The sequence below is a fragment of the Colobus angolensis genome, unplaced genomic scaffold, assembly GCF_000951035.1.
Source record: "Colobus angolensis palliatus isolate OR3802 unplaced genomic scaffold, Cang.pa_1.0 Scaffold252, whole genome shotgun sequence".
NCBI classification, from domain to species: Eukaryota; Metazoa; Chordata; class Mammalia; order Primates; family Cercopithecidae; genus Colobus; species Colobus angolensis.
This window is the reverse complement of record NW_012115733.1, coordinates 582159-598624: the sequence shown is the minus strand read 5'-3', so window position 1 is coordinate 598624 and position 16466 is coordinate 582159. Positions and strand designations below refer to the sequence as shown.

The 16466-nt window shown below is 39.6% G+C and overlaps 1 pseudogene; it reads left to right on the top strand.

Moving 5' to 3' along the window:
* The first annotated feature begins 5606 nt into the window (after nucleotides 1-5606).
* The window catches only part of LOC105515032, a 12938-nt pseudogene continuing 2078 nt past the window's right edge, over nucleotides 5607-16466 (top strand).

Here is a 16466-nt window from a genome sequence, read left to right as displayed (position 1 = left end):
AAGAACTAGAACACTGCTAGCATTCTCAAAGTTCCCCATGTGCCTCTTCCTGGCATCTTCCACCCTCACTCCTTGAGGTGACCACTATTCTTTTTTAGTAATTACTTCTTTGCTATGCTGTATAATTTTCCAACTACACATGCATCTCTGAAGAAATAGAGTTTCACTTTTCCACGTTTCTTAGACATATATGAAAGCTATCAGAAGGTATGCATAATTCTGTGTCTGGCTTCACCTACCCATCATTATAGTTGTAAAAATCATTTTCATTATTGCTGCTTAGCATTCCATTATGATAATAGGCCAAAAATGCATCTATTTATGCCTCTGTTGGTGGACATTTAATATTCAAATTGGACAGTCAATTTCCCATGGTCTGCAATGCCGAATTATCATTAATGAAGTATTTCATATGCAAATGAGTCCGTGTCAGCACCATGCCAACTTCACACCTGGTTCTTTCTAAAATGAATCTTCTTTTTCATGAACATTTGAATATTATATAAATTTTAGAATCGGTTTAATTTCCACACACTAAAATATAGAGTTTTTGGATTGCATTGAATATATAGATCAATTTTGGGAGACTGTGCATTTCAAAGCTATAGAAATTTCCAGGCCATTTACATGGACTAGCTCTCCATTTATTTGTTCTCTCTCACTAGAGCAAAATTCCATGGCAGCTATGGTGGTCTGCACTCTGGCAATACTTCTGTATCAACAGAATCTGTGGACCTCCAAACACAGTGTCCTGAATACCCAGCAATACAAAAAAGATCAGCATGAAGTCCACTCTGACAGGATGAGGGAACCACCCATGGGAGCCAGAAAAACCTAGGAACCTGATTGGTACTGGATCTAAAGTTATGCTCATATCCCAGGAACTTGATCTGCATAGTCACTGAGGTCATCAGTCACAGGGTTTTGCCCCTCTATTTACCCACCTCATGCAGCTGTATGCTTTCTCCCTTGCTCCTTGCTGCTCATGGCCTTCCTTGGCTGTCTGTCACTTCTCACCCCTCCACCCACCACATATCCCTAACCCCAGAGGAGGGAGATACACTGTAGATAAGAAAGACCTGGTCATTGCCAGCAATAAATAGCTCCCTGTACTGGTGTGCTGGACCATCGGGAGATACAAAAGATGTTGTTTCCCAGAATCCTAGACAGTGGCAGTGACTGGGTGATCTTGGTGTTTATGGACTGGATGTTTTTGTTCCTCACAAACCCATATGTTGATACCTAGCCCCGTAGTATGAGGATATTAGCTGGTGGGGCCTTTGAGAGCTAGTTAGGATCAGATGAGGTCATAATTGTGGAGCCCTCACGGATGGGATTCGTGTCCTTATGAGAGTCAAGACAGAGCTTGCTTCCTCTCTCTGCTCTCTGCCATGTGGCGGTACAAGGAGAAGTAAGGAGAAGTCAGCTGTCTGCAGCCCAGAAGAGGGCCCTCACCAGAACCCGGCCACGCTGGCATCCTGATCTCAGACTTCCAGCTTCCAGAACTGTGAGAAGTACATTTGTTGTTGATAAGCCACTCAGTCGATGGTGTTTTGTTACAGCAGCCCAAGCTTATAAAAACAATGGTGTTAGAAAGGGCGAGGTGTCCGGCTTTCCTCTGGTTCTTTCAGCCAGCAGACCTCCCACTCACCTTGCAGCAACCAGCAGGTACTGATGAGTCCGAGATGCCCTGAGTCTGCTCAAGTAACTTTTCTAGACACTCATGGAAGAGTCCTCACCTTCTCTCACTATGGTTTCTTGTCCACCTGATAGGGCCCACTAGATCCAGAATCCTGAATTTAATGGAATAGTTGCTAACAAAGTAACATAAGTACAAAATTATGTGAATATTGAAAGTAATTAGTTTTAAATGCCTCATTATTTTATTATTTCAAACACATGGACATTATACAAAAATTGAAAATACAGATTAACACAAAACAAAATCACAGATTATGCATTAATATAATGTTTGCTTTCTGTTCACTTTGTACAGTATGCATAGATTCTGTTTCTAGTCATAAAAACATTAAAAATGCTGAGTCTATTTGTGTTTTGGTTCATGTTGAGCACCGCAGTGCGTCTTTGCTTTTCTGATTTTTGTAATCATGAATTCAAATGGCTGAAGCCATAGGGCCCACTGCTCCAGCATTAACGTGCTTTGTAGTTGTCTTGAGTTTTCCCAGGCTGTGACATTTGGAACTTGACAAGTCAGTGTGCCAGACAACAAAGATAACTTATTTGATGAGACTAGTGTTCTTTTCCAAGTAGCTGATATTATGCTAGAGTCAACTTCATTTAAAAAGCAGGTGCAACAGGAACTGTCCCTTGAAAATGTAGATCCCATCCCAGTATTAGAGGCAGCAATCTCTATGATAAAGGGATAGGTGGAGCAGAAGATGAGGCCACAGGGAAGGGTCTCTAAGGGACCCTAAAAGCTGCCTGATGAATCCAGAGTCCATTCAAAGCTCTCCCTCCTATTTCTTGAAAAGATTGGCCACCAGGGTGTTGAGTTTAGAGAAATAGGTATAAGCCTCATAATCTCAACCCCATGCCACTCCCAACAGATCTGACATTTACTGTCTGGGCTTGCCATGTAGGGATTGTGCTTACCATGCCTGGCACCATCTCCACTCACCAGGTGGTGAAGTGCAGCTGAGGCTTGGGATGGGTCATATGTATAAGGGGTAGGGGCAGGTACATTCTGAATAAGGGAACTGTGAGACAACATGCCTCCCCTCAAACACCTCGATAGGTATTTACATAACCTAAGGACATGGGAAGACGTTTTCTTTTGGAAGTTTTACTGGTGATCCACATTTTTAAAAGGAGTATAATTGTCATCAGAAAATACTGTTGACCTTTTGTTCTCTAACAACGACCAAACAACGAGACCAAAATTAAACAAAACATGCACCTTTCACTATTGTTATTGCACTCAACAGCAGCTTCTCAAACTGGGTCCTCTCAGCCAAAACTGTACACTTGAATCTTCCTTGGAACAATAGCTGTATTTTTGAAAAGTTATATAAATCACATTTTTTTCTTTGGCTATATATTCATTAAACAAATATGTATTTGTCTCCTACTATGTAGCAGGTCAAATTCTAAACAAAGTGTAATTGTGCTAAAATGTTCTATTAGAAAGAATTCTTGTTTTGGGAAACAAAGTGGACAAAGTCCCCTTTACCTGTAATATTTTATGGTTCTAGTTAAAGTCACCCAAACTGATCTCTTTGACAAAACACAGCCCCTCAAAATTTGTTTATTTGAAAAATTTACATTTTATATATTTTGCTTAATTATGGGATAAATGTCTGTCTAGGTGTTTGTGTACAGTTAGAATAAAATCTTAAGAAGCAGACAGAACTTTAGAGGTCTCCTATGTGATCCCACCCAGTGAGTGCTTCCTTCCTACAACTTCCCTGGGAACGGGCATTTAACTTCTGCTGGAACATCACTGGTGATGAGAGGCTCACTACCTCACAAAACATTTTGTTCTAGGATCATTCTCCTCCTTTAAAAAGGTCCTTGCAAATTACAATGACGGTGAAATTACTAGTGTGCTGTCAATCATCTGGGTTTATGTGGAAAAATAGTAAAAGGAGTAGTAGCTCACATGGCCTGAAACAAACATGGTACAGGAGAGCTTCAAGAAAGGAAAGCGGGTATTGGGGAAGAAGACCCTGAAGGTCATAGAAAGATCTAGTCTGAGTCCATGGTGGAGCCTGCTAGAGACCAGAGGAGGTTCCCTTGTTTTCAGAAATCCAGCTGACAAGCAGGGAAGCCTGTGTGACTGGAGCAGAATGAGAGAGGAAGCAGGAAGAGGCAGCTGAGGGCAGAGAGGGAGGCAGGGGCTGGATTTGCATTTTCTTCTCTAAGTTTGGAGGAAAACATTTGTGGATTTTTCAGCAGGTGGTGATGTTTTTTTGGCTTTTTGCTTTTAAAATACCATGATTCTATTTGGTCAAATCTCTCAGCATTCCCCCTGCCCTGTCACTTTGTACCTCACTCCAGAAAACCTGGACTACTCATAGTCTCCTGAAAGTACCAGGTGGAAGAAGCCTATCATGGTTCCTTACACTTACCTGCCCATCCGCTTCCCTGTTCCTGTCATTCCTTCCTTTCCCTCCTTGTCTACCTGACAAAACTCTTACTTTGCTGCCAAGTTGGGCTCTACCATCACCTGCTCTGGAAGACTTCCTTTACTCTCTCAAGCCAGTCTGGGTGCTTTGTATCTCCAATACCTCAGGTAGTTACAATTGGTGATTTATGTGAAGTCCTCGAGGGCCAGGGCAGTATTTGCTTCACCTCAAGTCACCAGTATTTGAGTCCCCAGCATCTAACACTGTGTCTGGATCAACTAATTAATCCACTTACAAATCGTCGAACTCTTCTAAAACAATAAAATAAAAATTTGGGAGCAGATATATTCTGAAATATAACTAGTTCATGTTCGGTGATACCGTATAGTACGTTTTCATTTCTTTTCTGGGTATCTTTTGTAACCATTTTTTCCTGGTAAGATCATATGAAAATAGCATAGCTCATATTAGCTGTTGCCTGAGTGCATTATAGAGTCTTTTCAGGATCTGTGATAGATGACCACTGACAACTTCTTTAAAAAGTTCCAAGTCAAAACCATCTATGCCATGCTGTAAGGTGTAGAATTTGGGGTTCTGGACAATTGTTTGCTCCAACAGCATTAGCTACAAAATGTAGGACTTACAAGAATAACTAAGGAAAGTTACCAGGGCAAGGAGCTGGAGACCAATAGCAATGTTTATCAATTCATCAGTCTATAGATATTTTAGATTGTTTAGATTGTTTCCACATTTGGGCTACTATGAACAATCACTTTTTTATGGTGCCCAAGAATTTCCATTTGAGAAGCAGAAGTTAAAGGTGGGGTATGTGGGAAAGGCCTGCATTGGTTAACTAGATCCTTTTCCAAAATCAGTATGTCTATATTAGGGCGTATAAGCATTGAAAGACAAGCAATGTCATCATCAGTTTCTCCTAGAAGTATTCTAGTTCTCCAAGCTTGAAAAGTGAAGAGAAGGCTCTGTTAGAACAGCCTCTGGCACACAGATGTACCCAGCATGTCCCAGTCTCATAGGAGGCCCCCAGTAGGTGTTAGACGGATGCAAAAGAATCTACAGAAACAGCCAAAGGCTGGAAGTTGTTTTTGTTGTTGTTTTTCGTCTCCAATGCAAATCCAGAAATCCATAGCACAAGCCATTCTCAAGCCAGGAGGAAACAACAAAGAGGAAGTTTCCACAACCCCCTTGCATCATAGTTTCAAAATCAAGCTACATTTCAAGTAACTAGTGGTCTGAAGCCTAACCATATAAATTTAAGACTGCTCCAGGGGAAAGGACAACAGCAGCAGAGCCACTGATCACTGGATTGTTTCAATGAGCTCAGTCTCCTGCATGCCTCAGTTCTTCCCCAGCCACCATCATGTTGCTGCCCCAATACAGAGGACAAACTCCCAAGAGAGGGGGTATTCCAGAGACCTCATCTGTACATTCCAGAATGTTTGAGGAAATATTCTCTGCTCAAAAGATATGTATGAAGCCTTATTTGTGACTTTTTCAGGAATCATCTTTGTGCCTGAGAGTCTCCAGCTGACTGCCAAGGAAATTTGCTATCAATTACACATGTCTAAAGCCCAATACTTTGTGGCCAGTGAGGCTATGTTCCCACTCATGGACTCTGCTATGTTCGACTGCCCTACCTTGAAGACCAAGCTCCTGGTGTCAGATAAGTGCTCTGATGGGTGGTTGGATTTCAAGGAGATGATTCAGTAAGTGGACACTGAAAAAGAGAAACTTAAATCAAGAGAATGTCTGATTTTGGAAGACAGAATGTTGTATGAGAAGGTGGTGTGAGTGGTTGTAATGAAAAGCTTAATGGTAATTTCTAGTCCTGAAAAAAACAAAAACAAAAACAGAGTAACTCCCCAACACCACCAACAGAAGAATCCCTGATCTGGCCTACAAGTTCTCAGTCTGAGTGAAAGTCTCATCCTCTGATTCATACTTGAGCATTCATTCTGAGATGGTAAAAAAATAGGTGATAAAAATATAAACACATATCAAAACATAATAAAAAGCTTATATATAAAAAAATATATAATTATATAATGGAATACCATTCAGCCACTAAAAGGAATGAAATTATGTCTTTTGCAGCAAGCTGAATGGAACTGGATGCCATTATCTTCAGTGAAATAACAGAAATGCAAAGTCAAATACTGCATGTTCTCACTTATAAGTGGGAACTAAATAATGTGTACACACAAATATAGAGTGTAGAATAGTAGACACTGGAGACTCGCAAAGGTGGGAGGTTTTGAGAGGGTGAATAATGGGAAATTACTTAATGGGTACAATGTACACTATTTGGGTGATGGTTACACTAAAAGCCCAGATTTCACCATTATGTAACAAAACTACACTTGTATCCCTTAAATTTAAACAAATAATAATAAAAAAAAACTCACTGGCACTGGGATATGAGAAAATATATATTAAAACAACAAAATGATGCCATGTTTATCCTCAGGTTAGCCAAATACAGTAGTCTCCCCTTATCTGTGGTTTTGTTTTCTGTGGTTTCAGTTACCTGTGGTCAACCATGGTCCAAAATAGTTGACTACAGTACAATAAGATATTTTGAGAGAGAGAGAGATCACATGCACACAACTTTTATTACAGTATATTGTTGTAATTGTTCTATTTTATTAATTATTATTTTTAATTTCTTACTGTGCCTAATTTATAAATAAAACTTTATCATAAGTATGCATGTTTAGGAAAAAAGATAGTGTATATAGGGTTCAGTACTATTTGTGGTTTCAGGCACTTACTGGGAGTCTTGGAACATATCCCCCAGGTATAAGGTGGGACTACTGTATTAAGTTTGATAATTATAAATGCGATCTTTAGAGAGTAATATTTTAGTGTTCAGAGATGTAAAAAAAAAAAAAAAAAAAAAACAGTGAATAAGACAGACAAAGCCCCTACCCTCATGGATTTTATATTCTAGACAACAAAATGGACCACAAGAAAACACATAAATGATCAAGGTAATACAGTTTCCAAAAGAAACTCCCAACCAAAACAGGCAAATTAAATAGAGTGATCTTATGTGGAGATGGGGGAATTATTTTAGATTTGGTGGCTTCTTAGGAGAGGACAAGTTGAGACTTGAATACTATAGAGCCAGCCTTTTGAATATCTAGGAATAATATCAGAGAGAATACTAAGGTAGAGGACCTGAGGTGGGAAGGAGCTTGACGTGTTTGAGGAATGGAAAGAATACCAGGGTGCCTGAAGTGTGGTGAGTGGAAAAGAGAGTGGGAGGAGAGGAGGTTGAATAGCAAGGGAGAGTGAGATTACAGCGGGTCTTGTAGGTCATGTAGGAGTAGTCTGTGGAACGTGGAGGGGAAGGACTTGATCTGAGTGACATTCAAAAAACTCCTTCAACTGCTGTCTGAACAATGAGAGACAAGACAGGTAGTAAACGGAGCTGGTAGAAGGCTATTGCAGTCGTCCAAGTGAGAAGCCGTGTTGTTGTGGGCCATGATGGTGGCAGCGGAGACAGGACTGGGAATCTGCAAGGCAAATGAGGAACTCGCCTCAGGCACAAAATATAAAGGGGCACTGAAAAATCCAGTGATCAAGATAAATAATATTTTAATTTTCAAATACATTTTAAAAATCAAATTATAAAATAATTTTCATAATTGAAGTTTAAAAATTTGTATATAATTTTACATATTTATTTTATATATGTATATCATCTGTTTATAATTTTATAAATTTTATGTTTTTAATACAGTAATTTAATTTTTTAATTAAAAAAATCATATTGGCAAACTTCTGCTGACAGATCACCTGCTTCTATTTTTATAAATACAATTTTATTGGAAGCAGAGACAAGATTAGGGTGACCAAGTAAGGTGAGTCATGCAACTGCCTGGTTGGATTACAGGCTGTGTGAGAACTACACCTTGAAGCTGGCTTGATTGAATCCCATTCCTAAACCATATGGGGAATACTTGACCACTTTGGGAGCATTCATTGTCATGTACTTATTTTAAATTTTGTGGCCAGGCACGGTGGCTCACACCTGTAATCCCAGCACTTTGGGAGGTCAAGGCAGGCGGATCACTTGAGGTCAGAGTTCAAGACCAGCCTGGCCAACATGGTGAAACCTCGTCTCTACTAAAATTATAAGAATTAGCTGGGTGTGGTGGCAGGCCCCTGTAGTCGCAGCTACTTGGGAGGCTGAGGCAGAAGAATTGCTTGAACTCGGGAGGCGGAGGTTACAGTGAGCTGAGAACACACCATTGCACTCCAGCCTGGATGACAGAGCAAGACTCCATCTCAAAAATAAATAAATTAATTAAATTAAATTTGGATATTTTATTATTAATTTTTGACATAGTTTTGATTATTTTGAAAATATTTTGATAAAATATTATTTATCTTTACTACTGAATTTGCTGGTATCCCCTTAAATATCATGTCTGTCACAAATGTTTCACTTGCTCCACCTTGGTCCCAGCCCTGAGTACAGATAACAAAGAGACACAGACTTGTGACATGTTGTAGAGGTAAAGTTGTCAGAGCTTGCCAATGGTTAGGATGTGGCATAGATAGCTGGGTAGATAAGTAGATAGATAAAGAAAGACTGATAATAAGGATTACTACAGATTTTTGCCTTGAGCAATTGAGTAAATAGAGGGTATTTTACTGAGAAAAATAAGGCTGAAACATAAAGGCATCATATATTACTTATCCAACAGAAATTAATGCAAAAAAATTAGGGGAAAAAATGGCAGCTGCACCTCTAATAAATCATCCCCCAATATACCAAGATACTAGCTGTTATTTTAAAAAATCAAAGATTACCAAACCAGGAGCCTAGGCTCTAGGTCAGAGAACCTAAATTTAGAACCTTGCTGCTGCATCTTTTGTAATTTTTAGAGTTGTACCTCCAAAGCAGACCTTCATGGGGACCAAAAGTCAACATCCAATGGCTATATTCTTCACCAACGGGACAATGGGAGCTTCTAAACTGGCCGAGTATTCCCAGTGTGATTTGGGAATGGAATTCACCCAGGCTTCCAGATATAGTCCTCACACACTCTGTTCAGGCTTGAAAGCTCTTCTCTGGGGTGGTAAAGGGAGAGTTTCATGAGACTAAAACTAAGAAAAGAGTTTGTTACTCAAGATTGCAGAAAACATCAATATTGAGAGAAGGAACAGGGCTGAAAGCAGGGTGGGAGGGTGTACACCAAAGGATCAAAAGCAGATTGCTATAGATAAAAAATCTAAGAGTATGTGGAAAAAAGAGGAAGAGCAGTAAATCCATGCAGCTGAGGAGGGATCCAGGATGATTACCCCAAAGACGCACCGTTGGATGTTACTTGTTCTTCAGTGCTACCAGCACCGGGGTGAATAATTGTGTTGACCACTGTATGTAGTAATAAACACAGAGGTAGAGTCACAATTTATGAGGGTTTGGGGTTCTAGAATCAGATTCTAAGATGAAAATCACATGTCATCACACTACCCCTTTAAAAACATTATTTAAGTAGCTCACGAATACTTCTGGGCATAAGTCACTGGGCCAATGTTAATGCCTCTTTCTAGCATCAGTAAAATTGCCACAATTTTACTGGCAATATCCAGGCTTATTACTCAAAGCAACAATGATCAAAACAAGGCTTCTGGAGTTCAGAAGTAAATGCCTCTCTTGGCAAATTCAAGGGATGCTGAAACTCATTTCAATCTCTTTGGTTGAATACTCAATTAAGTAATTAATTGGGTGGCATTTGTTTTAGTTTGGCTTGTTTGTGGTTAAGTTTCCCGATCTTACATTCAATTCTGTGTAAGATAAATGGTTGTGTGTTGTGACTCCACACTCACATTCTCTTAACAAACTCTACCTAAAGGTCCCTTAGGGGAAATAGGTGTATGTGATGTTCATACTCACCTCAAAGGCTTTGACTCTCACAAGCTATAATGGCCAGTGGATATCAGGTAGAGAATTAGAATAGGAGAAACTATTCTAACTCATTTATTAAAATGGTTTAAGAGATCATTCATTTATTCAAATCATTAATTAATTTTATTAATTACACTTCAGAGACACTTCAGAGACCCCTGAAAGCCATGAATCCTGGAAGGCAGTATCATACCAATTAAGTGATACCCACAGAATTTAAGGAGACTCCATTAGCCTCCTGGCCTCATAGCCTTTGTTTGTTTCCATTTGGGTGGTCCTTGTTTCTCTTCACAGGTTAGTGCTTGATAATAGCAAGAACTATTATTGTTGCTAGTACTAACATGAGAAAATCCAAATGGCTTTCCTATTTCTCTTTAGATGGCGGATGGACCTCCAGCCAACAAGTATTTTGCGGTCTAAGTGATGCCTTTGATGGATCTTTATCTCTAAGTACTGCCTTGGGAGCTCAGCTCCAAGGAGCCCGTATGTTTCTGTGTCACATGCCAGTTTTCTGTCCTGAGATTGTTCTAAATGTAAGACCAGGTCCTTGTTGTGGGACATGGGGCAAAGGCCAGAAAGAGGTATTAGCAATGGCTCAGTGGCTCATGCCCCAAATGGGGCAAATCAATAATTAACTCTGGAGTGTGATCTTGACTTAAAGATGCTCTCCCTACTTCTGAGAGCAATGCCCTCTCACTTCTCTAGGGCCTTTGGAATTGGGAGGACTTGGCTACTTCAGTTGTATCACTCAAAAGGAAACTTTTTTTTTTTTTTGAGACAGAGTCTTGCTCTGTCGCTCATGCTGGAGTGCAATGGCATCATCTCGGCTCACTGCAACCTCCCACTTCCCGGGTTCAAGCGATTCTCCTGTCTCAGCCTCCCAAGTAGCTGGGATTGCAGGTGCCCGCCACCATGCCCAGCTAATTTTCGTATTTTTACTAGAGACAGAGTTTCACCATGTTGGCCAGGCTGGTCTCAAACTCCTGACCTCAGGTCATCCGCCCACCTTGGCCTCCCAAAGTGCTGGGGTAACAGGCATGAGCCACTGTTCCTGGCCTGAAAAGAAAACTTTTAAAAGACAATAATGATATTGAAGAAGACAATATTAATATCAGTTACTATTCATTGACTACTCACCAGTACTTCATATGCATTATTTCATTTCATCTCCCCAACAACCCTGTAAGGGAAAAACTGGGTAAACTGAGTCTCATAGAGGATAAGTACCTAGCCCAAGGAATCACAGAGGTGGAATCGGACATTAAGCAATCATGGTCTATTGGACTCCACAGCACAATCTCTAAACTGTTGTGCTAACCTCTTAAGTGCCTCCACAATCCACAATTTTACTGACAATATCCAGGCTTATTATTCAAAGCAACAAAGATCAAAACAAGTCTTCTAGGATCCAGAAGTAAATGCCTCATTGTGTATCTATTCAGATATCAGTGAATAACATGATAGCTGCTAGGTTCACACAGCTAAAGCTAAATTCTCTCCCAAGGTCTGCAGGGTGAAGAATCACTAAATTTCCAAGACAAAGGGTATGCCCTAGCTGAGTCTCAAAGTTAGTGGCCATCTTCCCTGAACCTTCCCCACCACGGTCTCACTGTCTTTCCCACTCAACATATAGATTTGGTTTTTTTCTTCCTTGTGGTCCCAGGCTCTGTTCAGGTCTTCCACCACCACTCTATCTGCAAATCCACTGATATACCAGGAACTGCTTCAGCACAAGTGTTTCGCCAGGTAAGAGAGGATCTTTCAGGAGAGAGTCCATTTCCACTCATGGTATCATAAATAAGATTAGAAACCCTCAATTTGTTGAAGTAGATCCAATCCTATCTTTCATTAACACACCTATCTTGTTGCCATTTATGACAATAACTTTGTTAGAGTGTGGGATTTTTTTTATTATCTTGTGACTATTCAAGGCCATATCTTCTGGCTCCACAGGAGTCCAGAATATAAAACTAAATTATAATCATGAGGTTGAGTTTGCTTAATCAATTTGTGAATTATACCTCCCTTTAAAAAGATAAACATTAAAGACAAATGCATTACCTGTAAATAAGGTAAATATTAAAAATGAAGACTACCTTCCTTATTGGATGTAAATCCTTTTAGATGTTTTAAAAATAAATTTATATCTATATTTATCTACCTATCTTCATTGCAATACACTGAAATATTGGGAGCAGATTATATAGATGGTATCATACTATATATATCATAGTAAAACCTGCATTTTCATTCCACACTGTTCCTTAGAGCTCTATTTATGATAATATGTGCAGTATATTTTAATCATTGCATAGTATTCCTTAGTATGATTTATATGTTAATGAGCCCCAAGTACCTATCAAAGATACTTGAATCTTTTCCAAGCTGCTGAAATAAGAATCTTTGCACATATCCTAGAATTCTCTAGAGTACCCACTGAGAAGTGGAATTGCCAATGTTTTGTGGAGTCTGTGCCCAGATTAATCATCACTTAAGATTAATGAGAAATCACAGGTTCCAAAGTATTGTGTCATGCCTTAGAGTTTGCTAAATAATAATTTAACTCTAAATTTTACTTTAGCTGTGTGAGCAAGGACATATACTCTATAAAGGGAGCATTTGTGGTAGCAAACAATAGCAACATATTAAATTGCAATGACATAAACAAATGTCTAGTTCATTGGCATTTTATGGAGCAATTAAAAAAAGTTAAAATACAGTATATCTTTATTCATCAACATGCCATCCCATATAAAATGTTCAGATTCTTGCATTTCTTTCTTTTTTTTTTTTTTTGAGACAGGGACTTGCTCTGTTGCCTGGGCTGCTGAGGTGCTCAAGGGATCCTCCCATCTCAGCCTCCCAAGTAACTAAGACTACAGGTGCATGCCACCACACCTGGATTTTTTTTTTCATTTTTTCTAGAGACCTGGTCTCACTATGTTGCCTGGTCTTGAACTCCTGGGCTCAAGCAAGTCTCCTACCTCTGCTTCCCAAAATGCTGGGATTACAGGCATGAACCACTGTGCCCAGACTGATTATTTCTTATATTCTTGAAAGAAAAGGACTTAAAATTTTACAAATAGTCAACTCTCACTTGTACCCTAAAATTAACAATAAAAAGGCAATGATAAGATGGTGCCTTTGGAATTAATTCAGAAACAGTTCTCCAGTTCTGATCTTTCTTAGTCTCAAGACCTAACTGGGTGGGCAGGTATTATCTAATACAGATGAGCTACCACATAACAATTAATTGACACTATTGTGTTCAAAATACATAGTCATTCTATCTCTATCTGAGACCATGAAGAGTTTTGCTCTAATCAACTTCCCACACTGGAACCTTCCACCATTACCAAAATAAAATACACATAAAATGAATTGTGGGTTCATCAAAAGTGTTCACTACTATTCTGTGTCTGGGGCCCTATGGAAACTTCTCATAATATCCAGAGACTTTCAGCTCAGTTTGTAAAATTGGTGGCTGTCTCTCCATCCCCAGACTTCAGAAAATTAGTTCTTTCTTTACCTTACCATTGCTGACACATTCTTTATACACAGGTAAGGCTTTTGGGGTGGTAATAGAACTCAGAAGGGTTTCTACCGAAGGCTGGCTTCCTGCCATCAGTTAATACTTATTGATTTACATTTAACATTAATACTACTTATCCAGAAGCGTAAATGAGTCTTCATAGAGATTGATGTAACTGGGGTGTCTGAATAGATAATCTAAAAGACTAGTAATAAGAACATAAACTACCACTTAATGAGTACCTCCTATATATTTGGCAATATCTGTATCATTTTTGCAAGTTTCTTTCTCACAACAGACCTGCTATTGGTAGAAATATTCACTAAGGCTAAGAACAACTTTTGATGCCTCTGCAGCTACAGATTGAAGAGTCAGAAGCTTTGTGTGGCTGTAGGAGGATCCATCAGCCCTGGGGTGACTGAGGACTGGAAACACATCACTAAATTGAACATCTATGAAGGCTATGGCAAGACAGCAACTGTAGGTTGATGCTGATTCACCATTCAGCCAGAAACCAAACTTGTTCATTCACTATGTACGCACATTCTCAGAGCACTAGCACACACTAGAAATGCAGAACTGGATCTGAAGCACGGGAAAAGGAATTGTTTTAATATAAAGGGACCCCTCCCCGCCTTTCATTGCAAGACAAAGAATTACAAGTACAGATAACTTATAAACTTACAGTTTTCACAGCAGGTAGTTGAGCTAGTTTCCACCTGACAATTCCTGTTTACTCTGTGAAGTATGAGGCAATGTCACCTGATGAGAATGAGAAAATGATGTGATAGAATTCTGAGTGGAGGATGTTTAAAATGATCATTGCTGAATACAGAAGAAAGAGCAGATTGTGAAAATAAAGGAGAAATGGGTAATTATAAGAGCACATTTGAGGTTGCTGAGCATTAATCTTCAAAGTCACTAATCTATGTAGTTGCGTGATTTTCTCCAATATCACTCTAAAACACAGATATAAGCATTGTGAAAGTGAACAGTTGGATTGAAGCAGGATTAAAGTTGTGCCAAGAAGATCCAATAAAAGGGCAATGGGCAAGGGATCTAGTGATATTGGAAAGAAAATAGTTAAGATGAAAGACTAAGAAACTAAGCTGACTGGGGAAGGAAAAGAATTCAAGAAAAGGCAGATAAGTTTTGTGAAGGCAAAGCACTGGGGATATCAATGGAGCTGGAATGACTGAAGGTAGTTGTTTTAGGCTGCTTAGGCTGCTGTAACAAAACATCATAGATTGGGTGGCTTAAACAACCAAAACTTATTTCACTCACAGTTGTAGATGCTGAATGTCCAAGATCAGAGTGCCAACATGGTCAGGTTCTGGGGAGGGCCCTCTTCTGCGTTCCAGACTACCAACTTCTGGTGGTATTCTCACATGACAGAGAGAGAGAGAGAGAGAGAGAGAGAGAGAGAGAGAGAGAGAGAGAGAGGAAGAGAGAGAGCAAAAAGTCTCTTTCTCTGTTTTGTTGTTGTTACTTTTTTTCTTAAGAGTTAGGGTCTTGCCTTATTGCCTAAACTGGAGTGCAGTAATGCAGTCATAGCTCCCTACAGCTTCAAACTCCTGGGCTCAAGTGATTCTCTATCCTCAGCCTCCCAAACAGCTGGGACTACAGGTACACACCATCACACTTGGCTAATTATTTATATTTTTTAGTAGAGACAGTATCTTACTATGTTGCCCAGGCTGGTCTCAAACTCCTGGCCTCAAGTGATCCTCCTGCCTCAGCCTCCCAGAGTATTTAGGACAGGCATGAGCCCCCACGTCCAGTGTCTCTTCTTATGAGGGAAGGAATCCCATCATGAGGGCATCACTCTCATGACCTCATCTAAAGCCAATTACCTCCCAAAAGCCCCATCTCAAAATACCATCACAGTGAGGAGAAGGGCTTTAGCACATGGATTTGGGAGAGATACAATTTAGTCCATAGCAATAGTGGTCAAAAAGTGAGATACATAGACTTAAGATTTCAGAGGTAGAACATTTGCAGGTGATGCCAACACAAGGGTATAACCACAGGTGGATTAAGTGTCATGACACTCCCTAGAGATCAGGGTCAATAAATGAAGAGACCAGAGGGTAGGACTGGTCATTCATATACGTGTAGGAGGCACTGAGGATGATGGTGGTACATGGAATAAAAGAAAGATCGTGAACCTCATGATGAAGGTTTTAATGAATAAGGAATGACTGGGAGATTGGGAAATTATAGCAACCAGGAGTAGTAGAGGGTAGTAAAGGTAAGTGGTGTGAGTCTTAGAAAGACAGGGGCATTGTACATAGGGTCAGAAAAGTAATGGCTAGGAGTGATCATCTCTTATGTTTTAAAATATCAGACAAAATGTGAATCTGGTGATAGGTTGACTAGAAGTCACATGACCTAGATTCTAATACAACTGTGCTATAGAACAACTGAAGGAGTCGTAAGAGGGCCCTCTGTCTTTCTCTGTGCCTGATTTCTGATTCATTCATTCACTCACCCATTCCATGAACACTTATGGAAAGCCCACACTCTCCTAAGCATGGGGACATTGTGATAAGCCAAGCCACAACAACCTTCACGGGGCTGCAGAGTAGCAGAGCAGATTTAATCAAAGAATTGTGCAGTAGAAGTATAGCCAAAACCAGAAATAATTGCTCTGAAGTAAAGACCAGAACTCAGTGAAGGTATATTACAAATAATCGACATCTAACTTCTTTTTTTTTTTTTTTTTTTTTTTTACTATGATATGCAATTTACTGGGACACACTGCTCACATGGAGATGATTAGCATTACATTTTAAGCAGATACTCACAACACTTGAGCTCACACCAATAGCAATAAGAGATAGCTACAAAATTGTTACAGTAGCACAGTATGTACTATAGCTAATTTTAGGCAGTTACTATTTATTTATTT